Raw genomic sequence first — 18,588 nt, 5'->3', positions numbered from 1 at the left:
TTTATTATAGTCGTGAACTTGCATATTATTCCAAATACAATAAGCCAGTATAAGAGACATTCGCTGAATCGGAACCTTGTAGAACAAAAGGCGCTTTTTAAATTATAAACGTAACTTTCACCTTTAATTATCTGTTCTCTCTATTTCACTTTAAAGTAATTATGTATTTCGTTGTTAACAATTCGTTGTTAACAATTTCGTTGTTAACAACAAGCATATAGAAACAATTTAATGATTGACGTCTAAATATGCTAGTAGAAATGAGGGAAAACAGCCTTGTACGATCAAGCAAGACATTACGGGTTTCATGGTCTAGCTTTCAAAACTTTAATGCCTTTTAGTAAAATAATAATTTAAAAAGCTTTATGATATTTATTTATGCAAAATTAGCTGTTTGATAGAAGACTGGATTCCTAATAACTGTGTTTGAAATGGAAAATGATTACATTTTAGAAACTCAAAGCCTAATGTTGAGATGCTTGTCCTTGTGTGGGATTGAATTTTTATTATTTCATAGTTCCTGAAAATGATTTAATGTTTTATACAGGTATTTTGTATAAAATTTGCAATGGTTTTCAGCGAGTCTAATATTTTATCTTTTATTGATTTATTTAATCATACACATAATAAAAAAAATCAAATGATTATTTATTAATTTTCCATGATGATAAAACATTTTGAAAAATTATTTTTTCATTTTTTTTGCAAACTTTTTGATAAGTTGGCGAACATATTTCTTATAAATAAAGCAGCACTACTATAATTGCAATTATTTTATTATTATTTATTTATTTGAATTTATATTTTCAAAATATAAATATTGGAGCATTTTTATAGACTTTGAGTCTTATCAGCCATTCCAATTTCTCTTGTGCTTGTAATTTTAAACATCAATTAGTTTTTTTTTAGTTTTAGTTATATTAACGTCCCGTTTGAAGCAACACTAGGGCTATTTTGGGACGGACCTCGTAATTTTGAACCGCGGTCAGATGACGAGGACGACACCTGAGCTGGCACCCCTCTCTCCACACCACGCCACACCAGCGGGAGGACGTTTGGTCATGACGGATTTAACGTGCAACAGACCCCTAGGGATTGCAATACCGGTATACCGGGATACCGAATACTGGTATTTTGAGCCATTTGTACAATTTTGTAATACCGGTATTCAAAAGTTTAAATACCGGTTTTTCGGTATTAATTAAAATTTTTTAAAATTGTCTCCACTATATGTTCAGATATCGCGAACATAGCAAAATAGTATACTTTTTTGTTTTTATGTCTCCCTAAGGGCGAAATTAATTAGCTAATTAATGGCTTAATTAATTGTTTCAATCTAAATTAGTGAAACATGGATTATCCCTGAAAAAAATATTGAATCCATAACGATTGATGGAGCAACAATTATGAAAAAAGTTGGAAAGTTGATTGCTGCAAATCAGCAGTTGTGATATGCACATGGAATTCAATTAGGAGTAATAGATGTATTATACCAAAAAAATAAAGATCAGAAGAATCCAAATACTGTGGATATAGAAACTACGGATTCCAACTTTGAAAAGAGTAAGAGTGAGAGTGATATTGACAATGAAGATAATGACAATGTAATTGTTGAAGATATTGCTAATGAGGATGAAATATTAACCTATCAAGAATTGCTTCCTATAATTTATAAAGTTCGAAAAATTGTTAAGATATTTAAACTTTCCCCTATAAAAAGGATATATTACTAAAATATATACTAACTGAAACTAAAACAGAATATATGTTAATATTAGATTCTAAAACATGTTGGAACAGTTTACTCCTCAGGATGGAACGATTTTTGAAACTCAGAAATTCAATCCAAAAAGCAATAATCGACTTAAATCTGTAAATTAATTTTTCAGATAGTGAATTCGACTTAATATTCAGAACTATATCAGCTCTACTTCCAATAAAACTGACTATTGAGGTATTGTGTCGGAGAGATTCTAATTTATTAACAGCTAATACAACAATAAATTTCATGTTGCAGTCACTGAAAGAACAGCACACATCACTATCTCAAGAATTATGTATTACATTGAAAGATCGCAAAGAAGAAAGGCATACCGAAATAAAAAATGTTTTAAGGTATTTACATAATTATAATGATTTTAAAAATGAAAATGAAAAAGAAGAAAAGAAAATAACCCATTCAAATCTGATTAAGTTTAGAGTACATTTTCTTAAAATTTTTTACCCACAAACCTATCCACATTCCGAAGAATTCGGTTGAGTTATCGAAGATTATGATGTCAGTACTGTCGATAGTGAAAAGGAATTGTCTCTTGAACAAAAATTAGAATGAGCGATAAATAAAAAAATTTCAACGAACCAAAATACAATACAGAAATCAGCTATATCCAAAACCATCCGACGAGAAATCGATTTATTTGAAGATGAGGGATTTAGAGGTAAATACTTAGAATAAATATATCGCGTATTGCTAACAGTACCACCAGTAGCGTAGATGCCGAAACAGCGTTTTCGACAGCTGGTCATTTTTACACAAAATTACTTTTCAGGCTTAATGACAGTACCATTGATGCATTATGCTTTTTAAGATCACATTTCAAAAATTTGTAATAGTATCACAGACTGAATAGTGATATTTACATTTTTTTTTTTTTTTGTGATTTAAATAAATAAGATGTTTCTTTACTTTTTTGTGATTACATACTGTAATAATTTATAAATTACAAACTATTTTTTGTGATATTTACACTCTCTAACAAAACTGGCAAATAAAACAAAGAAACACCTGTGTTTTCTTTCTTTTTCTAAAATTTCTAATACCGGTATTAAAACCGGTATCCCGGTATTAAGATTTAAAAAATACCGAATACCGGTATTGGAATTTTGGTCCGGTATTGCAATCCCTACAGACCCCCTTAAACGACGGTTCTTCAGTGGAATGGGGTCTCGAACCTGAAACCCTCCGGTTCCGAAGCCGAGACCTTACCACCAGGCCACCGCGGCCCTTTAAACATCAATGCTTTTTGGGAAACTATTACAGTCTTCGCGCCTCAAAATATGTATTTATACAAAACCGGCCATAGTGGTCCCACAAAAATCTTTCTATCACATTCTGTTGTTAACCCATAGAACGCCTTGCAAAGGGCCGGGATAGCCTGGTTGGTTGGGCGTTGGATTCGCATCTTCTGGTTTGCGAGAACAAACTCCGCCGGCCGAAGACTCTCCGTGTGTGGTGGTGGCTGGCACACGTATAAATCTGTCGTGGTCACAAAACCCACATGTCGAGAGTAATACCACTGGGAGTACTGGTTCAGAGGTGATCGTTCTCTGTTTCAGGTCTAAATTACGATCTGTGGATGGGTGAATGAAATGCATGCATGAAGTCCGTCCGTAAAAAGGGTTGTGACGCGTGAGTAGCTAAGTCATACTCTTGGCCCTAGTTGGCGCTACTGAAAAAACAAGAGACGCTCAATCGCTGACAGATAACTGTCAGCGGGATTTTAAAGTGCCGTAAGTAACAACAAAAACGCCTTGCAAGGGATTGACTTACAATAGATAAAAAATATTAACCTTTGGCATGAATTTAGTATTTTTGCTGAATCTATAATCCTTGGCGAGTTATTTGGCGATTAATCTCTGGCATTGAGTTAATAGTATCCGAAAATAGAATTTGTGTTTTAGATGAGTTTTTTCCAACTGATTGAAACAAAAATTTGACATAGAACTACAATTGTAGTCACAAAATCTTATGCCGAATTCGAGATATTTAACTCATTGCATCTCTGAATTAGCATGTTTACATGTTTCTGAAAATGAAGATCGGCAGACGGTGCCTTGATGAATTTGAAAGATTGAGTCAAAAGTCAATATTTCGTAACTATTGTACACCAGTCCCATATAAGACGTTCTCAAGGATGATCTTCTCATAGAATATGCGAGAAAGTTTTGGGGTGACCACTTCCAATGGCTTTGACTGTTTCTTTCTATTTGTGCCCAATGTATATCATAAAGTAAAGATGAGATTCTTTTAGGCCCGTTTCTATGGGACTCTTCTTTTTCTTCCTTTCATTTTTATCACTGAAATAATTTAAATAATATATGCGCCATGAGTGCATTTTAATTAACTGAAAGTAACTGAAACAACTAAGAACGTAAAATCACAATTTGATAAAAAATATAAATAAATAAATTCGAAAGAAAAACACAAGCCACTTTTCAATAACAGAACTCTACTTGTACATTTTTCTTAACTTCAGAAAAATAATTATTAAAATGAATTTTATTTTATACATCATTGAGCCCATGACGTTCTTCAAAAGTCATTCTTTCTTAAATTCAGAAAAAGAATTATTAATATGAATTTTATTCCAAACATTATTGAGCCCATGACATTCTTCACAAATCATTTTTTTCTTAAATTCAGAAAAAGAATTATTAAAATAAATTTTAAACCATACATTATTGAGCCCATGACGTTCTTCAAAAGTCATTCTTTCTTAAATTCAGAAAAAGAATTATTAATATGAATTTTATTCCAAACATTATTGAGCCCATGACATTCTTCACAAATCATTTTTTTCTTAAATTCAGAAAAAGAATTATTAAAATAAATTTTAAACCATACATTATTGAGCCCATGACGTTCTTCAAAAGTCATTCTTTCTTAACTTCAGAAAAATAATTATTAAAATGAATTTTATTTTATACATCATTGAGCCTATGACGTTCTTCAAAAGTCATTCTTTCTTAAATTCAGAAAAATAATTATTAAAATGAATTTTATTCCAAACATTATTGAGCCCATGACATTCTTCACAAATCATTTTTCTTAACTTCAGAAAAATAATTATTAAAATGAATTTTATTTTATACATCATTGAGCCCATGACGTTCTTCAAAAGTCATTCTTTCTTAAATTCAGAAAAATAATTATTAAAATGAATTTTATTCCAAACATTATTGAGCCCATGACATTCTTCACAAATCATTTTTTCTTAAATTCAGAAAAAGAATTATTAAAATAAATTTTAAACCATACATCATTGAGCCCATGACGTTCTTCAAAAGTCATTCTTTCTTAACTTCAGAAAAATAATTATTAAAATGAATTTTATTCCAAACATTATTGAGCCCATGACATTCTTCACAAATCATTTTTTCTTAAATTCAGAAAAAGAATTATTAAAATAAATTTTATTTTATACATCATTGAGCCCATGACGTTCTTCAAAAGTCATTCTTTCTTAAATTCAGAAAAATAATTATTAAAATGAATTTTATTCCAAACATTATTGAGCCCATGACATTCTTCACAAATCATTTTTTCTTAAATTCAGAAAAAGAATTATTAAAATAAATTTTAAACCATACATCATTGAGCCCATGACGTTCTTCAAAAGTCATTCTTTCTTAAATTCAGAAAAAGAATTATTAATATGAATTTTATTCCAAACATTATTGAGCCCATGACATTCTTCACAAATCATTTTTTCTTAAATTCAGAAAAATAATTATTAAAATGAATTTTATTTTATACATCATTGAGCCTATGACGTTCTTCAAAAGTCATTCTTTCTTAAATTCAGAAAAAGAATTATTAATATGAATTTTATTCCAAACATTATTGAGCCCATGACATTCTTCACAAATCATTTTTTCTTAAATTCAGAAAAAGAATTATTAAAATAAATTTTAAACCATACATTATTGAGCCCATGACATACTTCGTGAATCATTTTTTTCTGAAATTTAGAAAAGATTTATTAAAATGAATTTTATTCCATACATTATTGAGCCCATGACGTTCTTCAAAAGTCATTTTTTTTTCTGAAATTCAGAAAAGATTTATTAAAATTAATTTTATTCCATAAATTATTGACCCCATGACATTCTTCGCCCATCATTTTTTCTTAAATTCAGAAAAAGAATTATTAAAATGAATTTTATTCCATACATTATTCAGCCCATGACCTTCTTCACAAGTCTGAATCATCAAAATGTTAATCATAGTATTTAAATTCACTGCTTAATCAGTGCCTTTCCGAACAAACCAAGGCCTCGCCATTCATTCCCACCTGCGAGAATGGGTGACCCGTTGACAACTTGATGTGCCGTTAAACCCAATTTAACCACCCATTGTTTTTGACACATTTGGCAGAAAGAAACAACACAACCTAGAATTAGGAAGTGAGAAAGTAGCTCTGACCCTCTTTTCAGATCCGAGAGTCAGAAATTACTCTCGAGGTGGAGTTATCAGGCCTCACGAAATTAACACGAGACCATCACCTTGGAGAATGGCACAGACTGGAGTAGAACTGATTCAACAGGTGTCAGTGCCCTCGCTCGGCCTAGGATGTCGTGGTTTATGGGGCTACCACAACAGTAAATAAGGGTCTCCACCCATCATTAGGCCCCCTGGACAACATCCCAAATTGCACTCCCCGTGAGAAATATGAGGAAGTGGGCGAAATTTCAATCAATGTTTGGATGCTAGACGAGTGGGATCCGTTAGAAAGAAGTATTATCTCTAGGATAAAATATCTTTGATGTTCTTGTGATGAGCCTTAAGGTTCCGTGTTTTGTCTGTTGTTTGCCAAGAAGGAATATGAACTTGAACTGTTGGTTTATTAACTACTATCCACCTTTGGCGACTGGCTGGTTCAAACGGAATATTGGTTGCATTTGATTTCAACTAAATCTCTTGATGTATGCGATTTCCTCATAAAAGTACCATTATGATAGACATTAAAGTAGTGTTATTGAAATGCATTGTTCTATTTATTATATACATCCTGATATAATCACACCCATGTCATTAATGTGCATTTAAAAACTTAGATGTCCTGTTAATCTATTTCAAATTGCACGTTATTTTTTGGGTTAATATCTTTTCTCTTTCTCTTATCTAAATTATGCCGATAATTGGAATTCTTTCGACAACAAAAAAAAATTATTTGATGAAACAATAAAAATGATTTAAGTTTCATTGAAAAATAAATTTTATTATGGAAAATTACGCAAAAACCAACAGGAATAGTCACCGCAAAACGTTTTCGCATACTTTCTAATAAACTTGACAAGTCAGTGAATGCCTCATATGGACAAAGTATTAGTTTTTGGCGTGAATTTCACATTTTTACAGAATCTATCGCGTCATCCTTGGCGAGAAATCCCTGGCATGCATTAATACTACCCAAAAATCTAATTTGTGTTTTAGACACGCGATTCCTTAACCGAGTGAAACAAAAAAATTGAGAAAAAAACTACACTTGTTGTCACAAATTTTTGTCATTGCGTCTTTGAATTATCGCATTTACGTGTTTCTGAAAGTATAGACAGACGGACAATCAACCCGTAGTTAGAATTCAAACAAAATTTGACAAATATCTACATTATAGATGTTAAGTCTGTGCACAGAATTTTATTTATCTGGCACCCTTCGTTTTGTAATTATCGTTATTAACTTATATTGAAACAGCCGGATAGACGGATCTCCTCTGCACAGATTTTACTCAAAATTTGACAGACATTTTCAGCTTTGGTGTAAAGACCGTATACCAAATTTCAATAATCTCGCTCAAAGCGTTTTTGATTTATCGTTGTCATGAGCAGACAGAGGGACATTTTTTGAAAATGTGTTTTTCGAACTCAAGGAAACGTGGAGATTCGTTCAAATCTCGAGGTCATTTTTTTTAATGATTGCAATACTTTATGCTTCCTATACGAGAAAGTAAAAAGGAGAATTTTAATGCTATAAAAATCCGTTTTGTGTTATAATATTTGCAGGAGTTATTGCGGAAAACAGCCTAAATTTTGCTTAGTTCTTAATTAACTAAAATTTTAGAAAATCGCTCTGAGACGCAAAATGCATCTATGTCAGATTTGGTACACAGTCTGCGCTGTAGAGGGTGCCTACACTTTCTTCTTGATTATTGGCAAATGTTTGACTACTTAGCGTTGCTCTATGATTTAAACATCAAAACCTTGTTGGAAATGCGAAAAGAAGCAAAATAAAATAAACTTTGTTTTTAGTTAATATCTTTCCATTCATGAGATATTATTCAGATTTTTCTAAAATAATCTCGAATGAATGAATTTCAAAAAAGTTTTTAAGACGCACTTTTAATTATGTACTTTAAGACACACTTTTATTTATTTATAATAGTAATTTTTTTTTTTTTACTGTTTAAATTTCGAATTTTTTTTACAAATATATTGCAATCTTAAATTATTTTTTTTTTCAAATTCATTACCAAATGACGTCTTTTGTAAAAAAAAAAAAATCAAAATTTAAATAGAATAATGGATTAAATGATAACTACGTTCGGAAAATATTTGATTAGTGCATTGTTATGGAAATTATGTAACTGAAGAAAATTTTTAATTTCTTGTGTATCGAAATGGAGTAGAAAATTGACTGCTAAATTCTATCTTTATCTTGTTCCAGTCATATAAAATAAAGATGCGTAAAAATAGAAAAAAAATAGCTATTAATAATTGGTTCTATTCAGCATTTCTTCGCATTTTTAATTGCCCATTAAAGTTCATTCGTGCAGCTGCAAAACTCATCAGAGATGTTGCATTTCTAAACAATCCTAACAATTTGAGAAGAAAAATCAGACTACTTAAGAAATGAAAACAAGATAACGCCGAAGAAAATGCAAAGAAGGAAGATGTCTTACAGAAAAGAATACGCCCTCGATTAAATGTGCGTATCAACAAAGAAAATTTTATTTAATATTTTCTAAACCTGTACTGCAAAGTGTCTCTTATTTGCATCACAATATTTAGTGTTTTACCTAGTCTAACTTAATTTTCAATAGATTAATTAATGATTAATTCTTTAGGAAGGAGATTTTAATTCAGTAATTATTTTAGGGAATTAATTTTAAATGAAAAATTAATTTCAAAATTTTCCTTACATTCCTTATACTTATCCATATTTATCTCAATTATAAAATATGTTATTGGAAAATATTATTATTCGAGAATTCATTACAATTATAAAGATAAAGAGTTATTATAATAATCAAAATCAGCGGTGCTGATCTCTCCGACATATTTTTATTGCAAAGGAATAGGAGAAAATAGTAAGCTGGAAAGATGTTGCGAAGTATCATTTATGTTACCCATTTCCGAATTTCTGTGAATGGAACAATCTTGCACATGAGTGCTTTGTGCTTCGCAATATAGTGGAGAAAACACAATATGTATTTTGGATGCCTTCCTTTCAAGTCACTGAAACTAAAATTATTACAGAATTGTTATTTTGGTAACTAAACAACGCGTCGAATTTCATTCATGTTTAAGTTTTTGTGTTTTTGAATTTTCAAGTTTAACCCCTTGCGCCGGAGTGCTCCACTACAAGGAACACATAACTTCGCTCGCTTTTAAAATCGTTAAATTCAAATATAAATGGGGGGGGATATGTTATGTAAAAAGATTATAAAAAATGTATAAAAAGATTCACTTTTAATCTCCTTTCTTAATAATCGATGACAGCTTAAATCAAGCTGATCCGTAATTTCTAGCTACAGCACATTATATAAAAGCCCATTTTTTTCAAGGAATTTTGTTAATTTTTTTCTAGTAAAAAATAATTGTCAGAGAAATTATTTCAGTGTTATATTGTTGGCTGTATCTTAAACTATTTATTCAATATATTTTTAATTTTTTTATAGAGAAAGCATACGTATAAGCGTTGGATAAAATTAGATATTCCATCAGCTGGAATATTGCTCCGACCGTGTTACTCCGCGGAACGCTATGCCGGAAACAGACCACTTGCTATTCTCCCTTTTTCGTGGAAAACGAACTCAATTCGAAAAATAGTGTTGGGGAGGGTCAAAATTCTTGGAAATGACCAACCCTTAGTATTTGTCTAAATTTTGTATTTTTCTTTCTTTTTTATGAGTAGCTTTGGTCATTTTTACTTAGAACTGAACGGAGTTTCCTACTTTTTTATTTTGAATTTCGCTAACGTTCCTTTTATTTAATAGTGCAAAACTATTTTAATTATTTACTATAGCTTATTTTTTATTTTAAATGTAAAAGTGGATTTTTTTGTAAATTAATTGTATTGAAAATAACGCGGAGAGATCAACTACTTTTTTTCCGAAACACCAAAAATGCTTCAAAAATGCCCTCTTACAGCGAATCTGAGTATGCCTCTTTTTGGTGCTCCTTTGATCTCGCTAAATCTTCTACACAGGTATAACGTAGTATTTTTTAATTCAAATTCTATAGATTTTATTCATTTTCGCTCTTTGCTGTAATGCCAGCTTAGTCGCACTTTTCAGAGCTCTAGCGGCGCAGGGTCCCAGGAGATGGAATATCAACCCCTTAAAAAAATCAAAATTATAAATGCAATCTTCACGAAATTTATTATATGTACTCCTATAGGCCTAAATAGGTTTCTACAAATTTTTTTGTTTTGGGTTTAAAATTTAACGGGTAGTACACCTCAAAAGGTTAAATGTATTTGAATATAAAAAAAAATAATAAATAAAGGAATGGTCAACTCTTTGACGAATTAAAATCAAAATTTAATGAAAAATGGTACAACCGGAGTTTAACCATTGCTTGGCGTAATTTTCAAAAATCGCCAACTTGCCAACAACGGTCTTGTACCGTGTTTTGCGAAATGTTCAAAAGCGAGGGAGCAGATGTCCAATCATAACGCATAATAAAGATGAAGGTAATAGGTTTGCCAGTCTAGAGGAAACGGAGGTTGTCAGCTTTGGCGCGTTATTGCAACTTGGCGAAGAAGGGGGTTAAACTTCGGTTCACTCTGAAAAATCTGCATTTTGGATGCTAAAAACGGAATTTTATCAGCCAGCCCTTGACATTTTAGAATTATCGTGTTCACTTACATATAACAGACAAACTTGCTCCATATATATTTTATCTAAATTTGTTAAAAACCTACGGATTTGATTTGAAGCTCACTCACCGAACTTAATATTTTTAACACAAAATATTTCAAGTTATCATATTCATACACAGGAAAGCACACAGACACAATTCCAAACCAGCAAGAACGGTTTCCACAAAACTTTCTCTCATACTCTCTAATAAAGATGTTATCCATGTCTTGCATGGTATTGGCGTACAGTAGTTACGAAATATCACACTTTGGCGTGAATTTAGTAATTTTACTGAATCTTATCCTATGATTCTTGGCGAATTAATTAATCCCTGGCATGCTGTTAATAATATCTGGAAATCGAATTTGAATTTTAGGCACGGTTTCCTTACCAATTAGAACAAAGATTTGAAACAAAAATACACATGTGGTCGCAAAGTCACGTATCAAATTTGATATATTTAAGTTGCTGCATTCTTTAAAGTTATTGCATCTGCATGTTTCTGAAACGATCAATCCATTCTCAGGTTTGGCTTAAAATTTGATAGGGGCCTATACTATAGATGTTATATATGTGTACCGAATTTTATTCATTTAGCCTCTCCTCATTTTGTAATTATCTTGCTGATTTATATTCGAACAGGCGCACAGACAGACCTCATTTGAATAGATTTTGCTCAAAATTAAATTTACACATTTAGTGTAAAGACCGTATACCAAATATCATCCGCCTAACTGAAAGCGTCTTTGAGTTATCTTTGTCACAGACAGACAGACGGATATTTTCTAAAAATGTGTTTTTCGAACTCAGGGTGGTCTTAATAGTGAAGATACGTGAAAATCTCGCTTCAAAATTTTTTGACGGTTACCATCTTTTCTCTGTACTACGCATAAGGGAAAGGAAAATGTACTTTTTAAACTCGGAGTAGTTTGAAATTAAAACGTTATTGAAATTTCAAGTTCGAATTTTTTTTACTATTACAGTATTTTCTATTTGTCTCTTTCGTAGAAAAAAGGAAAAAAAAAAAAAAAAAAACAGTTGACCAGAGATTTTCAAATGAATCTGTATATTATAGACCTCTTTGAAGAAACCTTTTTGTTTGACCTTTATTTTTAAATTATTAAGTCTATTTATGTCAGTCAATCGGTCTCGGTAAATTTCGAACACAATTGCTTCTATAAGTAGCGAGGTCGGGCCGCGGTGGCCAGTTGGTAAGGTCTCGGCTTCGGAACCGGAGGGTTTCAGGTTCGTGACCCGATTCCACCGAAGAACCGTCGTGTAAGGGGGTCTGTTGCACGTTAAATCCGTCATGATCAAACGTCCTCCCGCTGGTGTGGTGTGGAGAGGGGGGTGCCAGCTCAGGTGTCGTCCTCGTCATCTGACCGCGGTTCAAAATGACGAGGTCCGTCACAAAATGCTTCAAACGGGACGTTAATATAACTAAAACTAAACTAAGTAGCGAGGTCAACAAATGAAATTCCATAAGACATCTTAGCACTATAATAGTACATTTGTGTCAAATTTTGTCTATGGGTACGTCTCTGTCTGAACGCGATAGCTCAAAAATATTTTAATGTATCCATGTGCCTAATGAAGACTATTGGACAAATGAGGGGAAAAAAATATATCCGGATTGCGTATATGACGACGAAATTAAGCAGAAAATGCATTATATTGTGTTACTGTACAAAAAAAAAAAAAAAAAAAGTTGAGACGAGAACTGCCACAGGTTTTATTAGTCCTTTGCTTTGTATTCCATTCATTAACATAACCGCAACTGCAAAGATGCTACCCCCGCCCTCCCACTTTGTGTCATTGATTGGTCAAAACGAGGTGAACTAATTCATCAGGCTGCCATGACCATAAATCCAGTCCTGAGATGAATGCGAAATGGCCCCCATGACGACGTTACAGCTCATTTGTCCACAATCCATGAAGGTCCATTACCTGGTATTGACATGGAGGTAACTCAGTCATAAACAATTGTTATACCCACAAGGAAAGCAAGAATATGATTTCTTATACAGCAACTTCACATGCCCATAATTGAGATGTCCCCCATTGAGATACGCATAAGCATAAACAACGTTTTTAATTTTTAAATCTACTTTTTACCCCCTTATGCGGAGTTTAGCTGTTTTATTTTTTCGTCCACAGTAAGAATTGAAAATTATCGGCCCTGGCGTTATCATCTAACCCCAGATAAAATTTTAATCAAATAAGTTTCTTTAGGATACCAAGATCTAATATTCAAATTATTTTCTTATCCTTTTTCTTTTTTTAAATTAAAATATAATATAATTTGAGCAATTGTAAGCCAAACTTCTCTCAGACACTATATTTGTATATCTTAATTTTTTATGAAAGTCATTGAAAATTACATTATATAAATATAGTGTCTAGTACGTTACATAAATGCATTGCTATTCGTTTTCTATTGAGCATTTTTCAAAAAAAAAAAAAAAAAAAACTTCGTTGCAGCATTATTAGTGTTAGCTTTAAGTATTTCGCGCTATAGGCAGTGGGCATTATGAAACTCTACTCTTAATAAATTGATAAATTCAGTTTATTTTTACATATGCTTTACTTCATCAAAATATTAATGATTTATTTTAGGTTTTTTTTTTTTTTGAATAAATTTGTGAAAATGCATGTTATTATTTATTCTGACTCATGATCCGGCATCTGCGTTTATTTTGGCACAATATTACTTAAGCAGACGCTTCATGTTTGTAAATACTGTAATACAACGTAAGTAAACATAATGAAACAGATAAGAACATAATTATACTTGTCAAAAATGTTAATATTATCTTAATATTTTATGATTTATAAAATTTATATTTTCCCAAATTTATTTTATTTATTTATTGCTGTTTCTCTGCTGCATTTATAATCCAGCAGCCTAATCTACTTAGGAAATTCGTAACTTAATACGTCAACATAAGATTTTGACCGAAAAATGATTAAAAAAAATTAGTTATTTAGACAACAGTTTTATAAAAAATAACCTTTCTGAAGGGTAGACAAGAGAACAAACGAAATATAAGTGATGTAAAAGTGTTCTTAATAATATATTTTATTATTTAAGATGGCCTCCTTGGAGGAACAAGGTATTCGAATGCTTATTTGTAAGAAAATGTAATCAACTTGGCTTCCAATAAAGTTGACAATACCCTGCTGCCATCTATGAACAAATTCTAGAAACATCTGTGATAAAAAAACAGCGGTTTTCATGTTCTGTAATAAACCTATATTAGTGTTTATCATACTCAAAAAAAAAAAAAAAAAATTAAATTATTAATATAAAAAAATTATAATAATAATAATAAATGTTGCCTACATGTTCTTGCCTCTATTCTTAAAAAAAGTTTTTAAAAGAATACATCTATTTCTGTTTTGAAGTAGTAACAATGGTTTATATCAGAATGTCGTATTCGGAATGGATCGAGACCTACTGTATCATGTGTGTGTTTGTTTCAAAATAAATAAATAAATAAAATTTTATAATAATAATAATAAGAAGAAGAAAATAAATAAAATAAAAATAAATTAAATGTCACAAAAAACATTAAAAAAACAGGTTCACGGCCTGGAATGCAGAAAATGTGTATACATCACGTTTTTCTGGATAACGGCTATACAGAAACCATTTGAAATTATAAAACAACACTGCTAAAATATGATTTTTATCGGTACGTAATTCGATTTTTTCGTATTTGTAGTCATATTTCGAGATACCTTCCTTCCTCCACGGATTAGATGAATTTTTCAAAAAATAATGCAGATAATAATATGAAACTTTTACGTAATATTCTTTCCTGACTAACACATACTTAAATAAAATTATAAAGTTTCACTCAAATGAAATAAAAGAATTGGGGATAAATTCATATATCAAATCTCAAAGATTTGCTAGTTCGAAGCTTTTCCAAGTTTTCGTGCTCACATGCTGGCAGTGAAAAATTCGAAGTAGAATTTTTGACTGTTATAATATTTTCCTTTCGTATAAGAGAAAATAAAAATCCTTAATGCATTGCTTCTCAAACGTTTGGAAAAGATCTGTTGATCCACGGACTGAATTTGAAAAGTGCTTGTAAGAAGGGATTTTCTAAGGTGCACTTGCTCAAAATATACAATAAAAAGAGAACATTCTTTGTTTTTAAATGCTGTTTGACTATTTTTAATTTCTCGTATACGTAGTATAGAGAAAGTATTATAATCGTCAACAAATTCGAACTCGAGATTTTGGCGAATCTACACGTTTTAGAACTTCCTGAGTTCGAAAAACACATTTTCTGGTAACTGTCCGTCTGTCTGTCGGTTTACCTATCTGTCTGTCTGTCTGTGACAAAGATAACTCAAAAACGCTTTGGGCTAGAGGGATGAAATTTGGTATATGGTCTTTACAACAAATTTGTAGATTTTTATCGAATTTTGAGCAAAATACTTTCAGAACAAGTCGGTTTGTCCGGCTGTTTGAATATAAGTTAACACGATAACTACAAAACGAAGAGAGCTAGATAGATAAGATTTGGCATATAGATTTAACCTCTACAATGTAGACCCATATCAAACTTTGAGCCAAATCCAACGAGCAGTTGATCGTCTATCTGTCTGTACTTTCAGAAACATGTAAACGCGATAACTTAAAAGTTGCAATGATTTAAATATATCAAATCTGTTATGTGATTTTGTAACTACAAGTGCAGTTTTGTGTTAGATTTTTGTCCTGATTGGTTGCGAAAAACGCTCCTAAAACATTCCGATACTATAAAAAGCACGCCAAGGATTTATCGCCGAAAATAACACGATATATTCAGTAAAAATGCTAAATTAATATTTCGTAACTTTTGTACACCAATGCCACACAAGGGATAATATCTTTATTAGAAAGTATGCGAAGAAGTTTTAGGGAGACCACTACCCAAAATCATCCTTATCATCCTCGTTATCATCATTATCATTATCATCAAAACCATTTGATGGAATCATCTTATTATGCAGTAGAGGCCTTAAGCAGTGTACATTATGTGGTCTCCCTTTTAATAAATTGGTAAATTAAACATTGAAATGCATTTTCAATTTGATCTACATGCTAATCTTCATTTAAGATTAATTTTTTTATTATATTGTTTGTGAAAATAGATATATTTATTTATTATGACTCATGGCTGCGAACCACCTAGTCAGCACACAATTTTACTTAAACAGAGCCGGTGTCCTGGCATAGGGGTAGCGCGTCTTCCCCGTGATCTGGGCGTCCTGGGTTCGAGTCCCGGTTCGAGCTTGGTTGTTCTTCCTCTATTCTATCTGTGAGTTGTGTGAATATGCCCACCTGTAAAAATTGGTTTTACAAGCGAATGTGAGAGTGTCATCATCATTTGAGCTAGAAGTCAGACTTGTGTCCTTGGGTGCTCAGGGATCTTTACCCTCAGAAGCTACTGCACCCCTCTTTCCCCGATCTCTTGGACTTGGTCTGAATTGGTGTTCAGTCCGAGGGGGATAAACAACAATAAATAGTAAACTGTGCAGTAAATTTTGCCGTCTTCCAGGCCTAGGGGTAGCGCGTCTTCCCCTTGATCTGGGTATCCCGGGGTCGAGTCTTGGTTCGGGCATGGTTGTTCCTTACCCTCTGTTCTGTCTGTGAGATGTGTGAAAGTGCCCCCTTGTAAAAATTGGTTTTACAAGCGAATGTGAGAGTGTCATCATCATTTGAGCTAGAAGTCAGACTTGTGTCCTTGGGTGCTCAGGGATCTTTACCCTCAGAAGATACTGCACCCCTCTTTCCCCGATCTCTTGGACTTGGTCTGAATTGGTGTTCAGTCCGAGGGGGATAAACAACATAAAATAGTAAACTGTACAGTAAATTTTGCCGTCTTCCAGCCCTAGGGGTAGCGCGTCTTCCCCTTGATCTGGGTATCCCGGGGTCGAGTCTTGGTTCGGGCATGGTTGTTCCTTACCCTCTGTTCTGTCTGTGAGATGTGTGAAAGTGCCCCCTTGTAAAAATTGGTTTTACAAGCGAATGTGAGAGTGTCATCATCATTTGAGCTAGAAGTCAGACTTGTGTCCTTGGGTGCTCAGGGATCTTTACCCTCAGAAGCTACTGCACCCCTCTTTCCCCGATCTCTTGGACTTGGTCTGAATTGGTGTTCAGTCCGAGGGGGATAAACAACAATAAATAGTAAACTGTGCAGTAAATTTTGCCGTCTTCCAGGCCTAGGGGTAGCGCGTCTTCCCCTTGATCTGGGTATCCCGGGGTCGAGTCTTGATTCGGGCATGGTTGTTCCTTACCCTCTGTTCTGTCTGTGAGATGTGTGAAAGTGCCCCCTTGTAAAAATTGGTTTTACAAGCGAATGTGAGAGTGTCATCATCATTTGAGCTAGAAGTCAGACTTGTGTCCTTGGGTGCTCAGGGATCTTTACCCTCAGAAGATACTGCACCCCTCTTCCCCGATCTCTTGGATTGATGCAAGCGATTGTGAGATGTGTGAGTGGCAAAGTCGTACTCTTGGCCCTAGTTGGCGCTACTAAAACAAGAGACGCACCCCCTATCGGCTTAAATCGCTATCTTCGTAACAGCGGGCTTGTCTAAGTGCCATAAGAAGCAACAACTTAAAAAGACGCTCATTGAATTATAAATACTGTAATAGTAAAGTAAATGTAACGAGTATTTATAGAAATCTGACCAATTGTGCTTAATAAATTCCTAATATTTTATTATTCTTAGAATTTTTATTTTTATAAATTAAGTAATTTGTTATTTTATTATAATCTAGTCTAATAGCATTTTTTCGCACCTTTCTCATCCAGACTAGCTCCCCTAAGTAATTGCCTAATAGGAAATCTGGCATTATTTTGAATCACAGTACCTCTACACTGAACCTCTTATTACAAAATAAGTAGTAGTTAAGTTTTAACAGCTAATTGAAATCTCAAATATCCTTTTTTAGATGAGTATCTCGACCATCAACCAGGAAGGCAGGGAGCATCTTCTCTTTTACTAAATGAGTAAGTTTGTAAAATTTTTCGATTTTCCATAAGACGACTTTCTCTTTCTTACTTTCTCGTATGCGAAGTATAGAGAAAGTAAAAAAGTAATCGGCAAAAAAATTGCATCTCGAGATTTTGACGAATCTGCCCTTTTTAGAACTCTCTAAATTGGAAAAAACACCTTTTTGGAAAATTTCCGTCTGTCTGTCTGTAAAAAAAATAATAATAATAATAATAATAATAACTCGAAAACAGTTTGAGCTGGAGCGTTGAAATTTGGAATACGGTCTTTACTCCAAATATGCTGATTTCCGTTAAATTTTGAGCAAAATCCATTCTGAAAAAGTCTGTCTGTCCGGCTATTCGAATATGATGATGACTACAAAACGAAGAGAGATAGACAGAAAAAAATTCGGTACATATATTTAACATTTATAGTGTACACACCTATCAAAATTTGAGCTAAATGCAACAGGGGGTTAATCGTCTGTCGGTCTGTACTTTCAGAAACATGTCTAAAAATATTTTTATGTCTAAAAATATAGTTTTGTGTCCCATATTTGTATCAATAGTTTTGGAAAAACGCGTTTAAAACACAAATATGAGTTTTACATACTATTGATGCATACAACGGATTAATCGCCAAATAACTCGCCAATTACGACTCGCTAGATAAGCAAAAATGTTATATTCATGCCAAAAATTAATATTTCTTGACTATTGTGCGCGCG

The 18,588-nt window shown here is 32.5% G+C and overlaps 1 long non-coding RNA gene across 1 annotated transcript in view; it reads left to right on the top strand.

Moving 5' to 3' along the window:
* The window catches only part of LOC129989144 (uncharacterized), a 53,241-nt gene that overhangs the window by 16,935 nt on the left and 17,718 nt on the right, over positions 1-18,588 (top strand). The window contains exon 2 of the long non-coding RNA XR_008785731.1: positions 17,818-17,875. This is a non-coding gene — a long non-coding RNA (uncharacterized LOC129989144). The remainder of the gene's footprint in view (positions 1-17,817; positions 17,876-18,588) is intronic.

This window comes from Argiope bruennichi, chromosome 10 (assembly GCF_947563725.1).
Source record: "Argiope bruennichi chromosome 10, qqArgBrue1.1, whole genome shotgun sequence".
NCBI lineage: Eukaryota > Metazoa > Arthropoda > Arachnida > Araneae > Araneidae > Argiope > Argiope bruennichi.
This window is presented reverse-complemented; position numbering and strand designations above follow the sequence as displayed.